This window comes from Cupressus sempervirens, chromosome 4 (genome assembly GCF_028749045.1).
Source record: "Cupressus sempervirens isolate cs-2001-9-10 chromosome 4, ASM2874904v1, whole genome shotgun sequence".
Lineage (NCBI taxonomy): Eukaryota > Viridiplantae > Streptophyta > Pinopsida > Cupressales > Cupressaceae > Cupressus > Cupressus sempervirens.
Genome location: NC_143121.1, coordinates 874,113,073 through 874,129,172, shown reverse-complemented (window position 1 = coordinate 874,129,172; position 16,100 = coordinate 874,113,073).

The following is a 16,100-nucleotide window of genomic DNA, read 5'->3' as shown; positions in this document are numbered from 1 at the left end:
AGCTTAACCTTTAAGGATCCAGATAGAACACCTAGATACTTGAGATTGAAAGCATTTAAAAGATTGTCTCCAAAATGGAGCTTAACCTTTAAGTATCCAAATAGAACACCTAGATACCTAAGATTGAAAGCATTTAAAAGATCATCTCCAAAATGGAGCTTAACCTTTAAGGATCTAGATAGAACACCTAGATACCTAAGATTGATAAAGGATCGGTTATAGAATCATCCCCAAAACGAGGCTTGATCCTTAGGAGTCAGGGTTTAGACTATCTTGATACCTATAATTGACTAATGACCATATGAAATAGATAACAAGATGTTAGAAGGAGGGAAATAAGATACCCTGAGTGATGAGATACCCCAAGTGATGAGGACATGATATGGGAATGAGATGCCTTGAGCAATAAGGATATGAGATTGATTTGAATTTCAAGTTCAATGATGTAATCATCCTGCCCCCTCAGGAGAAAAATTGAAAGATGACACAGTAGAAATATGATATAAAGCAATATGTTGAGAGATATAGAAGAAATTGAAGATTTAGTAGAACATAAAAGAGAACAAAATGATCAGAAGAAAATTCAGAGTTGATTTGCAATGATTTAGAGGTCTTGAAGACCAAGTTTGACGAAAATTTGACTAGATTTGACCATAGTTGACTTGAGTTGACTTTTTCAAAAATAAATTTTGAAAACATGAAGAATTTTGAGTTGAAAAGATTCCAAGAATCGCAAAGTATCAAAAAATTTAGGACTGCACAAGCATTTGATTGCTTTGGTCCCAAAATTTTAAAACGCATTTTTGAGCAACTTAAGTGTGTCAAATTTTGAATTTGATCTCAAAAATGGGTTCAAAGTAGCCAAAGTAGCCAAGAGAGTGATTAATCAATCATTTGTGCAGTCGTGAAGAACATGATGCTTTGAAGAGATCTACAGTTCTCCATCACAAAGGATGAAACAAAGTTGCAATTGAATAGCATGCTTATTCAAATGAATTATGTAATGCAAGACTATATTAAATGCAACCCTAGGTCTAGTTACTGAGCCTGAACAATTTATCATCACTGGACATAGAACAAAGCTCATATGTTATACAATTCTCACTAACATTGCAATCATGGAAATATGAATAGAACATACGTTATAAGTTTTTTGGGATTAAATGTAAGCATTCGAGGCACAAGAAGCCAAAATGACCAAAACATTTGTCCCTTTTAATATAGCAAGTTAACATAAGCATCAAAGCATAAATGCTAGGATGACCAGAATGTTGCTTGCATGATAGACACACCAAACACATGGGAGATCCATCTTATGCTAAGTAATCAGTATTTATTCTATCTGCAATGAACCTTGCATTCATAACCTAAGATAGAAGTGTGCTAGATATACTCGCAGTGACCCGTACATTCACTTAGCAAGACGAGTATCAATATTTACTGTAGCATGAAGAGTTCACTCCAAAAAAAAAGGAGAAAAACCAATGTTATTGGTGTATTCTAATAAAAGGAGTTGAGGTACACACGACCATCCAATACGAGATGGAGGTGCTTAAAGTGGACACCCCTTTTTTAGGAATAGATCAACTTATTGGAACTAAACCACAAATAGAAAGCAAAGAAAAGATCATGCCCCCAGTCATTACTTCTCTAGTTGAAGATGACATCATCAAGTTGCTCAAGGAGATATGATAAAGCAAAAAAAAGAAAACAAAGAAAATGCTCAACATATCCAAATAAGTATATCATTTTTGAGTTCACTATTTTTGGGATTGATGTCAAGTGTCAGAGTCCAGAACATGTTTGAAAGAAATCTCCTCAGTAGGGTGATAACAATAGGCAGACGCAGTCAGAATGACTGGTGACTGAGGTCAAAGAGGAAACTTCAAGATGAAGAACCTAAAGAGGACTAAGTGATAGTAGATGGACACAATTAGAATGACTGGTGACTGATGCAAGAAAGATCTTCCATAAAGAAACCTGCAGACTTAACCCAAGAAATAGTAGGCAAACACAGCTAAAATAATTGGTGACTATTGTGAAAGAGATTCTATGAGGAGAATCTTGAAAATGAGGTATAGTGGCGACAGTAGACAGACATAGTGAGGACGACCACTAGTGACTATCGTGAGGAAATTCTATGAGGAGAATCTCAAAAATAGTGACACTAGCAAAAGTAGGCAGACATAGTGAGGAGCATGGGTGACTATCGTGAAGGAGATTCTTTGAGGAGAATCTTGAAAGTAATGACACTAGCTATAGTAGGCAGATGTAGTGAGGACCATTGGTGATGGTCATGAAGAAGATTCAATGAGGAGAATCTTGAAAGTAATGACACTAGCAACAGTAGACAAACATAGTGAGGACCACTGGTGACTATTGTGAAGGAGATTCTATGAGGAGAATCTCAAAAATAGTGACACTGAAGGGGAATGCCCTCAAGCTATAACAAGACTCAATCCATGGATACATGAGTAGAAAGTAAGAAAAAAAAAGGAAAGCAAAAGCATGAAAGCGATTGTACAAAATAGCCAGAAGATGTGCTACAAGATGGAGCATTGGGAACAAGAGGCGCCTGTTTACTAGGTTTTCACCTTCTTGGTAGGATTTTCCTTTTTTTGCTACCATGATGCCTATTTCTAGGTTTTCACCAATGACACTTTTCTTATTTTTCAATTTTTTTGGTATTTTTCTTTTTTCAATATTTTTTGTATTTTTTTGTATTTTTCACTTTTTTTGGGTGTTACCAAGGCACCTATTGCTAGGTTTTCACTAGGGTAATAATTTTTTTCAGGACTTTTTCAGTTTTTAGATATTTTCAAAATTTTAGAACTTTTTCAAAGATTACTGGCTCTCAAGAAGGATTACCTTGATTTTGTTCCTATGTCTAGCAAGGTGCAGGACAATATGTAGTAGCAAGCTGGTGGATAAGTGGAGATGGATAGGCAAAGAGTATGAAGTGGTGAATGTTACCCTCAAGGAAAGCCTTCACAAGATTACCCAAGCTAGGGAAAAGGATATAACAATATAAGCTCATGGTGTAATGAAGGGTATCGTGTAAGTAATCCATGAAAATGACCATGTCAAGAGATTGCTAAGAACTGAGTTTTCTTCTTTCTTTCATTGATCAAGACCAAAGGGTTAACTTAATAGGATAGAAAAGTTTGCTATGGAGGTTATGAGTGAATGACTTTAGGAATGAGGGCATCTAAAGGATAAGCAAGATCATGATAGGATGTCATGGATGGAAGAATTATGCATGACACCTATTTACTAGGTTTTCATCATGGTACTTATCCAATGTGCCACAATAAGTGGTTTTCACCATAGGATGGATTTATTTTTCTTTACTTTTACTACCAAGGCACTTATTTTCAAGTTTTCACCGAGGCACTTTTTCTTTTTCTTTTTTCTCTTTTTTTTTTTGGATTTTTAGAGTTTTTGGAAAGAATTCAATCCTTTCTCAAGTTATATAGCATTCCTATAAGAAAGATAAGTTATGGTAAGCCAAAGCCATAGCAAGGTACACTCAAAGATGCTAATAAGGTAATGGAAGGGAGATAGTAGAAAAGATATATGGAGGATAAGGTTTTAGGCTATGGATGAGATAAATGGGATGGAAGGATAGAAGGTGGAGTTGATAGGGTATTGAAATGGATGTGCAAGGGTAGAACAAAAAGTGGGCAAGATCAACATTGACACACACCTTGAAGGGTAGTGGAATCATGGAGGAAATATGGATGAAATAGTATGAGGTGGCAAATACATTTTGGAGAGGTGTGGAGTGGAAGGCTTTGAAACCTTTCTAGGAAGATGTTGGGAAGAAGATGGAGTGAAAGCCTTTGGAAGCTTGAATGTCAACTTTAACTTGTTTTCAATATTTAAGTCCTTCAAAAGAGACTTGGGAATCCATATAGCCTTTGATTTTTCATTAGATGCTTTGGAACACATTTCTTCAATAACAGATTTAAGAACCCACACTTTCCTTCATTGAGCTCTTTCAATAGTGGACCTTTGCAATCTCTTTTTTGTATTTTCCTTCTTAACATTCACATGTGAACTTTTGAGGATGGATTCATGCACTTGTGTTTGAGTTGATCATCCAAATTTCTTCCAAAGGACTTAGGAATTGTGGATGAATGAGGCAAATATGACTGGTTTAGATGGAAAGGTGAAAATGAAGCATTCAAGTAATTGTATCTTTGTTGATCTTTGGGTAGGGCGGAGGAACATGTAATGGGCTAAGAATGGAAGTAGGAGATAGACGAACATAAGGTCCCAATATGGATGGAAGACTTGAAGCTTTTAGCTTAGATGCGTAGGGACCAAGGATAGATTTAGAAGATTTGAATGGACCATGAGTATGGATATCAACATCATTAAAGTGAGCAATATGACCAAAGCCATCAATAGATTTATGAGTAACTATTATAGGAGCAATACCTTTGACAGGAATATTTAAAGCTTGAGAATAGTTTTGAAGTGAATGTAGTGAGGTAGAACAAGAGGGTGAGCGAACACTTTCTTCAAAAGGAATTTTAGGTAGTATAGAAAAAGTATCCTTCTCTTGGTCTTTAATAGTCTCCTTAGGGATGGTGGAAGGAATATCATGATCTTGCCTAGTAGAGGGGTATGATATGGGAGATGGAGGACTACATGGTTCTTGAGATGGAGGGATGACATCTTGAGGGATATGCAAGGGTTCTTGATCTTGATCTTTTGATTTTTTTAAATCCTCTTGACATGGATCCACTTCTAAGGACAAGGTAGGATGCAGATTTTGCATGATAGGCTCTTGAAGAGATAGTGAAGTGCTAGTTGGAGTGGGAATAATGGGAGTAGAAATGAATGAAGGTTTTGGATCTTTAGTTTGAGTATTATGGGAGAGGCTTGTATCCAAGTCAAGATTAGCTTGGGCTTCTTTTAGAGGCAACCCTTGAGGGTACACATAGTCAATAGCAAAAGAATTAGGTGCTTTGTTTGGTGGAGGTATGTTGGAAAGATTAGATGCTTTAGAAGGTGATGGTATGTTGGCAAAAGTAGAAGTTGCATTTGAACCATTGCTAGACATGGTTTCATGATGTTGATCCTTCTTGAGAGTAGAATCTATAGTAGATGAGAGCTTATACTTTTGAATTCTGCCATTATCAAATAGATATTAGATCTTGTTTTTTAGCTCCTTACAATGCGAAGTTTTATGTAAATTATGTCTATGATAGGCACAATAGTTACTCATAAAGGAAAGTCCCACCAAAGTGACCTTAGGTAATACAATGAGTTTCTTTTGAAGAATTTTTTCCAATGTTGATTCATAAGATCTTCCCAAAGCAGTGAAATCATGCTTTGGTTTAGGTTCCCAAGGTTTTTCTTCAAAAATATTTCTAGATTTCTTGGGTGTTTGCAGATTGTTTTGAGATGGCTTGGACTCAACATTATAGGAAGGTAAATAATCTCACAAGGAGAATTTGTTCGATGTTGTGTCATCTTCTTGCTTCAGTCTTTGAAGTTGAGTGCTCATTGATTGGATTTGTTTCTTCATGTTTGCAATAAGTGTATCTTCTTCCTCACTAGGCATATTGGATTTAAAGCATTTTTTGTTAGCCATTGTGATATCCTAGGTTTAAGTGAACAACCATGCATAAAAGGTTTGATAGGTTTAGACTAAGACCATACCTACATCTCTATGTAGATTTTGGACTTTGAGTACTCAAGCACACCAAACACATCAACAATCCTTTCAAGGCTTTCAACTAGAATATACAAAGATCAACTATAAGGTGTCCTCGATATACACAAAGTACATGAGGCCCAAATCTGTAGATGAAAGAAAATAATGCCACACAGCTAGGAGGAGATGGTAACCCAAATCTCCACCTTCACTTCCCAAAGGTATAAAGTTCTTTGGGGCTTAGCCAAGAGTGACAAGATTATACTTCCAAGAGAGGTATCTTTCAATTCACCTTTTGATATTTATACTCTGCAAGAACACAAGAGTTGAGGTCATCCCAAGGGGTGATGAAATCCCCAAGCAGGCCTCTTAAAAAAAAAAAAACAAGTCCACTTATTTCTTGTGCACTCAAGATCACCCAAAGGTATGAGAGGAGTGAATATGTAAGTGGGCTTGGGGTTTAAAAGACACTCATTCTTTCCCAATGAATCTTTAGTTTTTGTATTCTACTCTTGAAGACACTTATGTTTAGCATGCAAGGTTCTTTCCAACTTATAGTGTCATCAACATAATAAATTGAAAGTTCATCAACAAAGGTAAATTGAGCATCGTCAACATAAGAAATAGATAGAGAAAAGATTCAATTCCTTTATGCATTCAAGATTAAATGTATTCATTTTAAGCACCAAAATCCAAATATTTCATTGCAATGGTTCTTTGATCCTTAAGCACTCAAGATGGTGTTGATTAACATACATTCCAATGAAAATGTGTTCTCTTTAAGGTACTCAAGAGTGTGTTATAGCATTCATTCCAATGAAAAAAATGCAGATTTTAATCCATGACATTCAAGATTGAATTTTTAGCACATTCATTCAAATGAAAGATTTGTCAATTTATTAAAACATTCAAGATTGAATTTGATTGTTTTAGATTTGAAGGCATTCCAGAGTGTGTTTGGATTTTAAATTTAATTACAACATTCATTCAAAGAAAAATGATTAATCATTCAAGTTCATTCCTTTCTAATTTAAAATCCTCCCATGTCCTTCATTGTCGCTTTCCACATACCTGCAATAAAAAAAGTTTGATTAAAACTCAAGGATTTGCATCATGAATTAATGTTTTGATGAAAAAGCTTTTAAAAAAACATTTAAAACAAATTTCTAATCAGAAAAATCTTAAATTTTTACTATGAGCTCTTGAAAGTGTCCCAAATTGGCAATAAAATTTTCAAATCAAAATGTTGAGATTTATCTCATAAATTAATTATTTTATGGAAAACAATAAAAATAATTATTTTATTTTATTTTAAATCTAAAAAATCTGAAATTTTTATTGGCTTATTCTAATATCAATATAAAGTCTCAGTAAAAATTTTAGATTTTAATTCAATGATTTGCAAGGTAAAATACTTTTTAAATGAAAAATCATTAAAGAATTACTAAATATTCAATTTTGATCCAAAAATTCTAGAATTTTTTGATGGGGACACAACCCAAGAATAGAATGGACACAACAGAAAAGGGAAATTGTATTAACTGAGAAAATAAGCTAGTACAAATAGTGCAAAGAAAATAAACTTAAAGACATGCCCTAAGGGCTTACAATAGCATAAATCTGGAGATAATTTCTCCTTTCAGTACCTCCTCTCAAACTCCACTCCGAACTACCTTTTACAATGCCAAAAATCTCCTTAAATAGACCCCAGAGGGTTAAGGACTAGGAGTACATTCTAGAAAGTGCTAGTAGGCATCCATCGACCAAATAGAAGGTTCCGGAAGCTGCGGTAGAAATTGGCACAAATCTAGAAGAATCTAGAAATGGTAACCGAACTTTCGGGAGGCATAACTTTTGAACCGTAGCTTCGATTGATGAACCGTTTACATTTCCAAAAATCTCTCGAAGTTCTCTATAGTCCTATGGACCAGCTTCACTCGTCCCCCATTTTTTGGCCCTTTTTGAGGTCATTTAATGCCCCTAACCTAAATTTGAAGCATTCTTAGGAGGTCTCTAAAACCCAAAAAACTGTAATAACTTTCAAACCGTGGGGCCTTTTGACCTGATTCTTTTTTTGGAATGCTTTAAATCACAATTACATTCATCTAGCCAATTCACACCTTCTAGGTCACCAAAATGATGGCCAAATTGCATGCTCCTATTTTTTCGAGATTTTCTAGCATGCTGATAGTTGAACTATGAGAGTTGGAACCTTTATTTGACCCAAATGAGTATCCAAAAATGTAAAGAAATGAAACAAAAACTAAGTCTAAGTACATTTTTTTGGTGACACAAGATTGCCCTTATACCTCTGGATGCTCCTGCATCAGACACCCAGGGTAGATTGAAAAGTGACCCTGTCACTTTATGCATGTTAGAGGAAATCCCAAATGGGAAACCTCGGCTACTAAAATCCAAGTTGAGTCCTTGATCGGCCGTCCTTTCCATTTGACCAAGTACTCTTCATACTACCTATTTCTGGTACTCCTACCCACACGATGATCTAGAATGTCTTCTATCTCCTCCTTCTTAGAAGCAGGAATCAGACATGGCTCTAACACCAGCTCCTCATCTGCACCATCATCATGATACTCTGTTAAATTTGCAATGTTGAAAATGGGAGAAATGTGAATACCATCTGGCAGCTCCACTTCATATGCATTTCCTGAGTCATATTTCTTCAAAATTTTGCAGGGGCCAAATTTCTTCATTTTTAGCTTGTTGTAAGTACCGGCTAGAAATCTTTCTTTTCGTAAATGCACCATGACTAAATCTCCTTCTTGGAATTCCTTATGTCTTCTCCTTTGATCAGCCCTAACTTTATACTCTTAATTCATCTTGGTAATGTGTTCTTGAACCTCCTCATGTAGACACTTGATATGTTCAGCAAATTCCTCAGCTTCGACACTTGTCCTCTCCCCTTGCTATATCTTCCTCAATTCTAGTGCAGTCCTTGGGCTATTTCCATATACAATTTGGAATGATGATTTTCCAGTACTCCTATTTATAGAGTTATTGTAAGCAAACTCTTCTTGTGGTAGAATCAAATCCCATCCCTTGGGCTTATCCCCAACTAAACATCTCAACAAATTGCCCAGACTTTTGTTTACCACTTCTGTTTGACCATCAGTTTGTGGGTGATGCGTGGAACTGATTTTCAAGTCTGTTCTCAACTTTTTCCACAATGTCGTCCAAAAATACCCCACAAATTTAGTATCTTTGTCAGAAACTATACTCCTTGGAAGACCATGTAGTCTTACCACCTCTTTGAAAAACAAGTTTGCAATATGGACAGCATCATGAGTTTTGTGGCATGGAATGAAATGTGCCATTTTGAAGAACCTATCAACCACCAAAAATACTGAGTCATTACCCCTTTGTGTCCTTGGCAATCCAAGAACAAAATCCATACTTATGTCCTCCCATGGTCTTGATGGAACAGGCAATGGCTAATATAGGCCAGTATTGTGACTAAACCCCTTGGCAACTTGACAAACCTGACAACTTTGTACAAACTTCTTCACATCCTATGAAATTTGAGGCCAAAAATAATGTTCTCTAAGAATGGAAATGGTCTTATCTTGACCAAAATGTCCTACCATCCCTCCATTGTGTTTCTTCTTAATCAAATTTTCCCTCATGGAACTCCTTGGAATGCACAATTGACTACCCTTGAACAACATGCCATCTTGAATCAAATAGTCTAACCACTTGGTTCTATCTACAACTACAGGTTCTTTACAAGCTTTCCATGCTTCAACAAAATTAGGATCCTCAGGGTACAAATTCTTGAGTTCATCAAACTCAACTACTTCAACCTGCATTACTATAAGCAATGACTGTCTCCTACTTAGTGCATCTGCAACACTATTAGATTTTCCACTTCTATGCTTCAACACAAATGTATAACTCTGCAAGAATTCTACCACTTCATATGTCTCTGATTCAATTTACCTTGGCTATTTAAGTATTGTAATGCCTGATGATCAGTATACAAAACAAACTCCTTTGGCCATAAATAATGCCTCCATTTCTTTAAGGCCTGAACTATTGCATAGAACTCTTGATCATAAACAGAATACTTCTTCTTTGCATCATTCAATTTTTCACTAAAATATGCAATAGGCTTACCTTCATGGCTTAATACAGCCCCAATAGCATTGCCACTGGCATCACAATCCACCTGGAAAACCTTTCTAAAATCTGGAAGTGCCAACACAGGCTGTTCTGTCACCTTCTTCTTTAGCAATTCAAAACTTCTCGTAGCTGCTGCAGTCCATTTGAACTCTTTTCTATCCCCTCTTATTGTATCAGTTAGGGGTGCACATATGCCACTGAAATTCTTAATAAACTTCCTATAAAAACTAACCAAACCATGAAATGATCTTACCTCAGTAGCAGACCTTGGAGTAGGCCATTCTAAGATGGCTTTTACCTTCCCTGGATCTATTTTGAGACCTTCAATTGATATAACAAACCCCAAATAGACTAACTCCCTTTTTGCAAAGTTACACTTCTTTAGATTAATTAATAGTTTCTCTTCACTTAGCCTTTCAAGGACACTACGAATATGTAATAAATGTTCTTTCAAAATCTTGTTAAAAATTAAAATATCATCCAAATAGACAATAACAAATTTTCCCATGAACTTCTTAAGTATCTCATTCATGAGCCACATGAAGGTGCTTGGGGCGTTCGTCAGTCCAAAGGGAATGACTAACCACTCATAAAGACCCTCCTTGGTCTTGAAGGCTATTTTCAACTCATCTCCTTCTCAAATCTGTAGCTGGTTATAACCACTCTTCATATCTATCTTTGTGAAGTATTGAGCTCCACTCAAGCAGTCCATAATATCATCCATCCTTGGCAAAGGAAACTGGTACTTGATGGTGATCCTATTTATAGCTCGAGAATTTGTACACATCCTCCACTCTCCATCCTTCTTTGGTGCAAGTACTGCAGGTACTGCACATGGACTCAAGCTCTCTCGAATCAAGCCCTTCCTCAATAGCTCTTGAACTTGTCTATTTAGCTCCTCTGTTTCAGTAGGAGTCATCCTGTGAGCAGCCTTGTTCGGAAAACTAGCTCCTGGAATCAGATCTATCTGATGACTAATTTGCCTTACTGGTGGCAATCCATCTAGAACATTATCAGAGATAATATCTCCAAACTCCCCTAGTAAATCTAAAACTTCAAGTGGCATTTCACTACTACCTTCTTTATCTTTCCTAGAAATCAAAGCATAGCACATATGCTGATGTTTCATGCCATCTAAAAACTTCCTTTCATCAACAAGACAAATCCTAGCACTGTTACATACCTTTTCACCTTCCTTTTTCATGGACTTCAATTTGTGGCGAACTCCATCCTTTGTCAGAGAGTATGTGTTTGCATGTCCATCATGTACTGCATGTCTATCAAACTACCATGGTCTACCCAACAATAGATGGCAAACATCCATCTAAATAACATCACAGAGAACTTCATCATGGTAACTCCCAATTTTGAATTTCACTAAACATTTTTCACTTACCAGGACCTTATGATCATCTTTTACCCAAGAAATCTGATAGGGCTGGGGATGTTTCTCCCTCTTGAGCTTTAGCTTAGAGACCATCTCTTCTGATACCAAGTTATCAGTGCTACCACCATCAATGATCACATCACAACATTTGTCCTCACACTTGCATCTGGTATGGAACAAACTCCTCCATTGTCCTAGTTCAATCTCACCACTTAGTAGGAATCTTTCATTTACCAAGGTCTCTCCTCTTTTTGCATCCTCTGAATGCGATGATTGTGCATCCTCATCCACATGAGAAACCCTAGCTTGGCCCTCAGCTCTCCTATCTGTCTTTCCTTGTCGTTGAGGGAATTCAAAGACACGATGACCTTCTTCATTGCAATGGAAATAGGTACCACGGAAGCCTCCTCTTCCTTGTCCACATCCTCTACCTCTTCCTCTTTGATTTCCAAAGTCTTGATCATGGGAGCGGTTGAAACCCTCATTCCTCTAGTTTCTGCTAGTACCCACATCTTCATTTTTCTTTTGGGTTTCATTGCAGCCTCCAGATGATCTACCACTTCCCCATCCTCCTTGAATGTGCTCTCTTTGCCTTCCTTCAAACCTTTTATTCAGCTTCTCTTCAACTCGTAGGGCAAACTGGTATGCCTCTTCAGCACTGGTCACTCTTACCAGACTTAATTCCTCCTGGATGCTAGGTCGCAACCCACTAATATAACAATCAACCTTCTCCTTATTTACTTCTTCATGCTCCACTCTAATCAAGAGTCAATAAAATTCCTCTGTATATTCTTGGACTGATCTTCCTGCTTTCTTTAACCCATGCATCTTCTTAAAAAAATCAAGCTCGTAGTCCACAGGAATGAACTGCTTCTTCAATTTTTCCACCATGTGATCCCACCTTGTGATCTTCTACTTTCCTCTTCTATTTCTTTCCAATTGAACCTCTTGCCACTAGATTTTGGCATGGCATTTCAATTTGGCCTTTGCAAACTTAACCCTGTCTAGGTCCCTGATATCCTCATACTCAAAGTATTCTTCCAATTCATTGATCCAATCAATCAACTCATCTGGTTTCAGATTTCTTGAAAATACACCCACTTCAATTGTGGGTCTTTTCCCAAACTTAGTAATGGCCCTAAAAAGCCTTTCCTCTGCATGATTCAGAACTTCCCCGTCAAATTCCTCTTCTAGTCCCATTACTTCTTCTTCATTGTCATCCTCACTGTTGTCACCTGCAGCAACATTTGCTCCTCTACGGAGCTCCTCTTGCAATGCCTGCACCTGCCTTTGGAGGGCTCTAACCTCCTCAAGATTAATAGCTCTAGCCCTTCCACCACACTCTCTTCATGGAGGCATTTTCTAACTCGATCCCACAACCACACAGTCCTGGTGCAAATTGCCTCACAATCGGCGCTCTATCTACACACTAAGGAAAACCTGCTCTGATACCACTTGATGGGGACACAACCCAAGAACATAATGGACACAATAGAAAAGGGAAATTGTATTAACTGAGAAAATAAGCTAGTACAAATAGTATAGAGAAAATAAACTTCAAGACATGCCCTAAGGGCTTACAATAGCATAAATCTGGAGATAATTTCTCCTTTCACTACCTCCTCTCAAACTCCACTCCGAACTACCTTTTACAATGCCAGAAATCTCCTTAAATAGACCTCAGAGGGTTAAGGACTAGGAGTACATTCTAGAAAGTGCTAGTAGGCATCCACTGACCAAATAGAAGGTTCCGGAAGCTGCGGTAGAAGTTGGCACAAATCTAGAAGAATCTAGAAACGGTAACCGAACTTCCAAGAGGTATAACTTTTGAACCGTAGCTCTGATTGACGAACCGTTTACATTTTTAGAAAGCTCTCAAAGTGCTTTCTTTGGCCCTTTTCAAGGTCATTTAATGCCCCTAACCTGAATTTGAAGCATTCTTAGGAGGTCTCCAAAACTTGAAAAACTGCAATAACTTTCAAACCGTGGGGTCTTTTGACTTGATTCTTTTTCTGGAATGCTCTAAATCACAATTACATTCATCTGACCAATTCACACCTTCTAGGCCACCAAAATGATGGCCAAATTGCATGCTCCTATTTTTTTGAGATTTTCTAGCAGACTGATAGTTGAACTGTGAGAGTTGGAACCTTTATTTGACCCAAATGGGTATCCAAAAATGTAAAGACATGAAACGGAAACTAAGTCTAAGTATATTTTTTTGGTGACACGGGATTGCCCTTATACCTCTGGATGCTCCTGCATCATTTTTACTGTGCATGCCAGCCATTAACCCAAATGTATAGAAAAATATTCAAATCAAAAAGTTTTGGTTTACTTGCTCAAATAATTTGTAGATGAAAACATCATTAAAAAAATATAAAATAGAGCTTTAACTAGAAAAATCTAAAATTTTGCATGCGATTTTTTCCTATTGTTTAGAACTTTTAGTAAAAATTTCAGACCAAAATTCATTAATTTGGTCTATTTTTTATGATTTTTATGAAAAATCATAAAAATGATTAAAAAAAGAATTTTAATCAATTTTTTATTTTTAAATTTTAGAACATGAGAAGGAAGAAGAAGAAGATGAGAAATAGAAGAAGATTAAGATGGAGAAGAGGAAGAGGTTTCTCAAATGCTCATTTGCTCATGATTATGGGATGTGTTCTCAAAGTGTCTCCAAACCTGCAACAATTCAAACCTGCAATACAAGATATAAACAAAAATAAATAAAATGCAAAATAAGAAGAATGAGGCCAAAAAGTTGATTTCTTGGCCCCATGGTGGGCACCAAAAATGTACGCATGAATGTGTGGGCTCTGTTTAACACACACACTTCAACACGATTAGTATTTGCGGATTCATCCTAGAATGAACATGAGATTTTTCACCCAAGATTTTTCCTACAAGTTGACCTATTGCCTTCTATTTAAAGGGATTTTGCTTGATAATATCCTCAGAATCGAGGTGCAGGCAACCAGACCCTCTAAGAATGAAAGATTTGAGAATGCAATTAGTCTATATGAGTATGTAGATTAATCTAGAATGAAATATGCATTTTTAATCTAAAAACATGTAAAAGAAATTATACTAAATATATGCATATTAAATCTAGATGACATTAAGCTAAGAATGAAAATATATGAGAATATCTTAAAGCTAGATGAGTGTAAAATGCAGCAGCAATTTGATGCTTCTTCAATTCAACCTCTCCTCTTCTTCTTTTTTAAATGAGGAATTGAGAGCTTCTTAAATAGAATCCAAGAATTAATCAATGGTCAAGATCAATTTGGATGGATGGTCGAGATTAGAAATGAGATTCAGTTAGAATGGAAAGTTTTCGTATGAAAAGCAAGTTAATTGATTTCTTTTGAGTGGAATAAGGAGTTAACTGATTTAATTACTTTTATGATTTTAGTCAACTGAGAGTTTCCATTTCTGAACTTAAGAGAGAGTATTGGAGAAGATATTTGATTTAAGAAAATTAAATATGACCTCATAATTGAGTATTCTAAATTGAATAATTAAATTCAACAATTAGAATAAGGATATTTAATTAAATCTAATATATTTAATTCCTTTGTACATTAGCTAAAGAAGTAATTTAATTTAATTAAAGTATAAACACTTATAATTAAATTAAATCAAATCAATAGGTTTAATGTAGCTAATTTGAGTCAATACTTAGGAATTAAATAAAGAGTGTGAGTAATGCAGATTAGGATTTTCTGTATTTGACAATTAAGTCAAGTAGCGAATGTTAGAACAAAGATTTGCCTAGTGAAATAGGACTTTAGCAATTATCAGGATAGACTAAAATTGGTATCATGGCAATGAGCCAATTTTGTGGTATTACAATAGCTAGTTCCTTCTGTGTGTGAAGTGTTTGAGAAAAATGCTTCTCACTCTAAGCTAGATCTTTTGGTAGCTAAGTGTTGGAAATCTTTACATTTCTCTCCAAGATCATTATTCTTTCTCTTGTCTCCTATGTGAAATATGAGAAATCACACAACTTTTTGTACAATGAGAATACATTCTCAAGTACCTTTTTCACTTTTTCAATCTTTTTCACCAATTCAACCTATGACAGTGTTATTTTACTGGATATTTTCTCATTAACTTTTCCTTAAAACTTCTTCTTAGATCATTCCATGAGTTTCACATTGGTTTCCTGATCTTTATTTATCACCTGTTCTACAATATCTGATAGTTGTTCCAAGATAGGCTTGGTTTCATCAAGTTTTTGCAAGCTGAATGCATCAAGAAATATTTCTTTTATTTCTACTAGTGCTTGCTACTACTTGTATTCATTTTTGAGGATCTCTTGTCTTTTCCTCTTTTCTAGTGCCTCTTGCACTTCATATATCTATTGCAAGTTCATTTTCTTTGAGCCATAGCTTGGTATGACTATTTCTTCATCTAATGTAGGGTCTCCATAGTGAAGTACCCTTGTAACTTTAGTAGTGCTCAAGCCTGCTACTGATATTTGTAATGGCATTGTATCAATTCTTAGCTTCTTTTGAAGAGTCCTTGAGGTAGGCAAGTTTACCAATGTTTATATTGCCTCTTGCTCCTTAAGGGTTTTATCTACTTCTTTATCCTCTCCTCTACTACCTTGGTCAATGATGAAAATTTGAGGATTTGCACCTTGTGTTTGTGCTGCAAGAACATCTTTTCTTGCTTGTTCCTTTGATTGCTCCTCGGTAGTGTTAGCTCCTTTTTGTGATTAGGCATTTTTCTGTTCTCTATGATGAAATTTTTGAATTTTGTTTTGACAATGGTTGTGATCATATTTTCAAAATTTTATTATACCCTAGTGTATTCTACATTCACCTTTTGTCCTAACCCTAGGCCATGTAAATGAGAAGGCTTTCATTTTTCTATTAATCCCCATTTCTTTACGAT